This window comes from Scyliorhinus torazame, chromosome 2 (assembly GCF_047496885.1).
Source record: "Scyliorhinus torazame isolate Kashiwa2021f chromosome 2, sScyTor2.1, whole genome shotgun sequence".
Taxonomy (NCBI): Eukaryota; Metazoa; Chordata; class Chondrichthyes; order Carcharhiniformes; family Scyliorhinidae; genus Scyliorhinus; species Scyliorhinus torazame.
Window position 1 is genome coordinate 378544876 of NC_092708.1, and position 6000 is coordinate 378550875.

Here is a 6000-nt window from a genome sequence, read left to right on the forward strand (position 1 = left end):
GCATCAAGTTCACGTGGCCAGTGCGGACCAGAACAGTTTTCTCAACCCTGCAACTGTGCTAAAGTTTGCGAGCACCACCGGCATGCTGGGGAACATCCAACAGCTGGAACAGCCAACTGTATAGACTCTGGACTCTTGAGACTGGTAAATCTACGTTTTTATAATGGGTTTTAAAATTGCATCCAGAAATGTGCGAAGCATCAAAGATACTTCGCGGTGTGTAGCCACACTCAACTATTTAGCAAATGTGAAAGCTGACCTACTGTTCCTGCAGGAGTGCGGAATTCCGCACCTCAGCTACTACAGGCGCTGGTCGAGCTGGTGGTCCCACGGGCCATCCATCTGGTCAGGAGGAAACGACTGCTGCTCCTCCGGCCTGGGTATTCTGCTGCGGGGAGGCAACTTCACCATCTCCGACGTTAAGGAGGTGGTGGGAGGGCGCCTCCTCGTAGCAGACGTGAAATACAAAAACACCCCTCTCAGACTTATTAATGTGTACGCGCCGGCCGTAAAAAGTGAGCGGCTGGCAGTCCTTCAGCAACTCCCACTGTTGTTGGCCACCTCCAAGCCGGTCATCCTGGGCGGTGACTTCAACTGCATCATCGATGCGGCTGGACGATCTGGCAGAGCCGACAGCAAACTAGACGCTACGTCCAGACTCCTGATGGAAACGGTAAAAGACGCCAAGCTGCTCGACGTCTGCAGCAACCCTGCAGACGGAGCGCAGCGTAGATTCACATGGTCACGTCCAGACGGGTCCATCCGCTCCAGGATAGACTTCTTTTTTGTGTCCCGAGCTTTCACGGTCAGGTCCACCGACGTAAGGCCGGTGTTCTTCTCTGACCACTGCCTCCTACTGGCCGACTGCCACCTGCAAGGAAAACCAGGGGGTAGGCAGGGGGACATGGAGGCTAAATGTAAAACTGCTGACCCCTGAGAACCTCGAGGAACTCAGGAGGGATTACAAAGGTTGGAGAACCGTGAAACCCCTCTTTGAGGCCCCACATCTCTGGTGGGAAGCAATCAAGGGGAATTTCAAGAGGTTTTTCATCCTCAAGGGCGTTCAGAAGGTGAGAGAAAGACGAGGGGTCATGTCCAGGCTCCAGAAAAGTATGCAGAATTTGCTCCAGCTGCAGTCGATGGGGGTGGATGTCAAAGGGGATCTCCAAGAGGTGAAGAGCCAGCAAGCCTCGCTCTACACCTCGGAGGCCTCCAAGGTTATCTTCCGTTCCAGAGTCCGCTCCGTGGAGCAGGATGAAAAGTGCTCACGCTTCTTCTTCCAAAAGGTGCACAGAGAGACCTCTGTGATCAGCAGCCTGAAGGAAGAAGATGGCTCTGAAAAGTCATCGCAGTCTGACATCCTGAGGATCAGCCAATCCTTTTATGCCGGACTGTATGACCTGAAGCCAACAGATAGCACTGTTTCCCAGACCTTCCTGTCGACTATCACGGAGGTCATAGGCGGCAGCGAGCTGGAAAACCTGGACAAACCACTAACTCTGGATGAGCTGACAAAGGCCGTCAAGTCCTTCGAGACGAGTAAAACCCCCGGAAGCGACGGCTTACCGGTTGAGTTGTATTTGGCTCTGTGGGACTGGATGGGCCCAGACCTGCTGGAAGTGTACGAGAGTATGCTTCTGGAAGGCAGCATGTCAGAGTCCATGAGGAAAGGCATCATCACCCTCATCTACATGCAGAAGGGGGAAAGGGAAGAAATTCGAAATTGGCGACCCATTTCACTGTTGAATGTGGATTACAAAATTCTAGCCAATGTCATCCCCAATCGGGTCAAGTCTGCTCTGGAGTCGGTGATCCACCCTGACCAGACCTGTGCTGTACAAGGCAGGAAGATCTCTGATAGCCTCGCGCTACTCAGGGATACGATCGCCTACGTGCAGGACAGGAGGGTGGACACCTGCCTCATCAGCCTTGACCAGGAGAAGGCTTTTGACAGAATATCGCACACCTACATGATAGCTGTGCTCTCCAAAATGGGGTTTGGGGAGGGAATCCGCAATTGGATCAAACTCCTCTACACCAACATCTATAGCGCAGTCTCAATCAATGGGTGGGAATCAGAAAAGTTCCAGATCAAATCCGGAGTCAGGCAGGGCTGCCCTCTCTCCTCTGCCCTTTTTGTGTGCTGCATAGAACCTTTTGCTGAGTCCATCAGGAAGGATCTGGGTATAAGTGGAGTGACGATCCCAGTCAGTGGAGGCATGCAAGTCAAGGCCTCCCTGTAAATGGAGGACGTTGCCGTCTTCTGCTCGGATCCTGCATCTGTACGCAGGCTCTTGACCGCCTGCGACCAGTTTGAACTGGCCTCGGGAGCCAAGGTAAACCGTGGCAAGAGCGAGGCCATGATCTTTGGGAACTGGGCCGACCGGTCCTTTGTCCCCTTCACTGTCAGGTCAGATTACCTGAAGGTGCTGGGGATATGGTTCGGAGCTGCTCGGGTGTGCACTAAAAACTGGGAGGAGCGCATAGCAAAGGTAAGGCAGAAACTGGGCTGGTGGGAGCAACGCTCCCTCTCCATTGCGGGCAAAACCCTGGTCATCAGGTGTGAGGTACTCTCGGTGCTACTGTACGTGGCGCACGTCTGGCCCATAACCCGACCCTACGCCACAGCAGTCACCCGGGCCATCTTCAATTTCATCTGGAGATCCAAGATGGACCGTGTCCGAAGGGACACCATGTACAAACCTCTGGAGAAGGGAGGGCGGAAGGTACCCAACGCCTCCCTCATCCTGTTGGCCACCTTTGTGTCCAGCTGCATCAAGCTGTGCGTGGACCCCCAGTATGCAAACACCAAGTGTCACTGCATACTGAGGTTCTACCTGTCCCCGGTGTTACGAAGGATGGGCCTGGCCTCATTGCCGCGGAATGCTCCAAGTAGTTGGACCGTACCGTACCACCTGTCCTTCGTGGAAAGGGTTTTGAAGGAAAACACCTTTGACCACAAGGCAATGAAGCAGTGGTCAGCACGTAATGTCCTCGAGGCCCTCAGGGAAAAGGAGACCGTGGAGGACGTTGGATGGTTCCCTGAGCAGACTGCCAGAGTCATCTGGCAGAACGCCTCATCACCAGAACTTTCAAACAAGCACCAGACAGAAAGGACAGCAGCAGCAACCCAGGGGGGAGGGGGGAGCACTATTTTGTGTTTTTGCTATTTGTTTTTTCTTTTCTAGTTTTGTTGTAAGCTCACTATATTATTTAAATAATGTTTAATGTATAATCCCTTGTTGAGTTGTAAAAACGGGAAAAATTTTTGTTTGAAAAATTTCAATAAAATATATATTTTTTAACAAGGACTTAGGTTAAGGTATCCAGATTATATGTCTGTGATTAAGGGTTAACAGCTAGGCAGGCTGTGATGTCACTCTTGGCAGGAGCTGCGTCTCTTTTTAGTTTCGTTTCCAGCCCTGCTCTGGATTCTGAGGAAAAGAGTTGTGTCTCTCAGACTGCCTTCTGAAAGTTTCTCTCCAAGGACTTTGTGAACAAATCCTGAGTGTTAACTTTATTAATGAAAGCCACCCTCGTCCCAGAGGGCCATAGGCTACTCTTCCCTTTGAGAGAGGGAGAGTGCAGACTTGTGGTGATTTGACCTGTGGGCCACCTCACCTCAAGCAAGGGTCAAGGTTGAGAAGGCGAGGCCTTCCTGGTAACCTCAGCCAATACGGGAATTGAACTCCCCCCTGTTGGCATTGCTCTGCGTCACAAACCAGCCATCCAGCTAACTGATTCCCCCACACTTTATTAATAAGTGCCATTTGACCCGAATGTGGATCTTGCCCCATTGAAATTTTAGAAGTAGACGAGAAAGTCAGCGCAAAGACTTTTTAAAAAAGAACTGTTCATTGAAAAGCTGTTTTCTCCTTGGATGTCAATGGGGTTAATCCTGTGTTAATAATGTTTGTTTTAATACGTTTTTGTTTTTGTTAGTGGAATCACTCCCAGGCATACAGCATCCTTTCCTCATAGTGTACAAATTGGAAAATTGTTGGGGTTTCTTCTCCGGTTTCCTAATATAAATTGGGGGGGGGTCTGGTCTGGTACTGTTAACATTGCGGGTCTGGTCTGGTACTGTTAACATTGCAATGTTTTTATTCAAGCCAAGGACTCAGAGTTGCCAATCTACACGAAGGAAAAAGCATTAAACACCTAAAGAAAAGCCCGGGTCCCAGGCCCGGTGAGGCACAGATGCTAACCATCGTGTTGTCCCTCCCTCCAGTACTGCACAAAAGGAGTCACTTGCATTTGTAGAGCATCGATCACGAACCACAGGACATCCAAAGGCACTTTACACCAACTGGGAGAAAGATCTGCTGTAAAGCGAGAAGGGGGGCAGCCAACATGCGCACAGCAAGGCTCCACAATGTGACAACAATCAGGTGATCGGTTTCTTTTTTATATGTACGTTTAGTGTAGCCAATTCTTTGTTCCCCAATTAAGGGGCAATTTAGTGTGGCCAATCCACCTAGCCTGCACATCTTTTTGGGTTGTGGGGGTGAAACCCACGCAGACACGGGGGGGATTGTGCAAACTCCACACGGACAGTGACCCAGGGCCAGGATCGACCCCGGGTCCTCGGTGCGCTGGGGCAGCAGTGCTAACCACTGCACCAACATGCCGCCCCGATCTGTTTCAGAGATCCTGATGGTGGGGGTGAATGTTGGCCAAGGCACTGGGAGATCACCAAAATGTTTTTGCATTCCCCTGGATTAGGGGTTCAAATCCCAAACCACATATTGCAACCTGATTTTAACCCTGCAGCGTATTTTTGGCGATATTGACATTCAATACACAAAATAGAAGTCAACGCCAATAACTCCAGGGTTTCTTCACCTCAGCAGCAAAGTGACTCAGCGCAATAGCTCCTCCGCTTGGCACCGGTCCCCTGCCTCGGGCCCAGTACCCGGCGCCCGGTCCCCTGCCACGGGCCCGGTCCCCTGCCACGGGCCCGGTCCCCTGCCCCGGCGCCCGGGCCCGGTCCCCTGCCCCCGGGCCCGGTCCCCTGCCCCGGCGCCCGGGCCCGGTCCCCTGCCCCGGGCCCGGTCCCCTGCCACGGCGCCCTGGCCCGGTCCCCGGCCCCGCGCCTCAGACAACGCGCGCCTCAGACAGCCCGAGACCCAGCTCGAGCCTCCCCCTCCGCGCGCGCAGCCAGTCTCGGAGGCTCGAGCGCGGCTTTCAAACTGATCGCCCCGCCCCCTCCGGCAACCGCCGGATCGGGGCGAGCGCAGGCGCAGTCCTGATCGCAAAGCCTGGTTCACCAAGCAATGGGGGTGAGGAGGGGAGGGAGAAAAGAGGGCGTGGGGGTTGGGATAGAGGGAGGGTCTTGGAATGGAAGGGCGGGGTTTGAAGAGAAGGGGCGGGGTTTGAAGAGAAGGGGCGGGGTTAGGGGTGGGGCGGGGTTACAGGAGGGGGCGCGGCTCCAGGAGGGGCGGAGTTACGGGACAGGGGGCGGGGTCAGGCAGCGGAGGGGGAGGGGCAGATCGATGGGGTTTTGGTGCGGGGAGGGGCAGGGATCAATGGGGTGGGGTTAGTGAGGGGGAGGGGCAGGGATCGATGGGGCGAAGTTCGGGAGTGGAGGGGGCGGGGAGGCAGAGGTGGGGGAGGTGTATCAAATAAACATGACAATGTAAATATTTAAGAAGGAATTGTAATGTAAAGAGTGATATGTGTATAATATTATCAAAATTGAATGGAAGAAAGTCAAGGCAATGTGTAACTGACGGAAATGTACAGTCAAGACAATTCGAAATGTTCTGTAATGCTTATGATAAATTTTATGAATAAATCATATTTTTTTGAATTAAAAAAAAAAAATCTGTTCTTATCAGTTTAAGGTGTAGTTTAAGGCCAGCAAACCTCGCTCTACACCTCGGAGGCCTCCAAGGTTATCTTCCGTTCCAGAGTCCGCTCCGTGGAGCAGGACGAAAAGTGCATTTGATAGGGTGGAGTGGGAGTATCTATGGGAGGTGCTGAGGAGGTTCGGGTTCG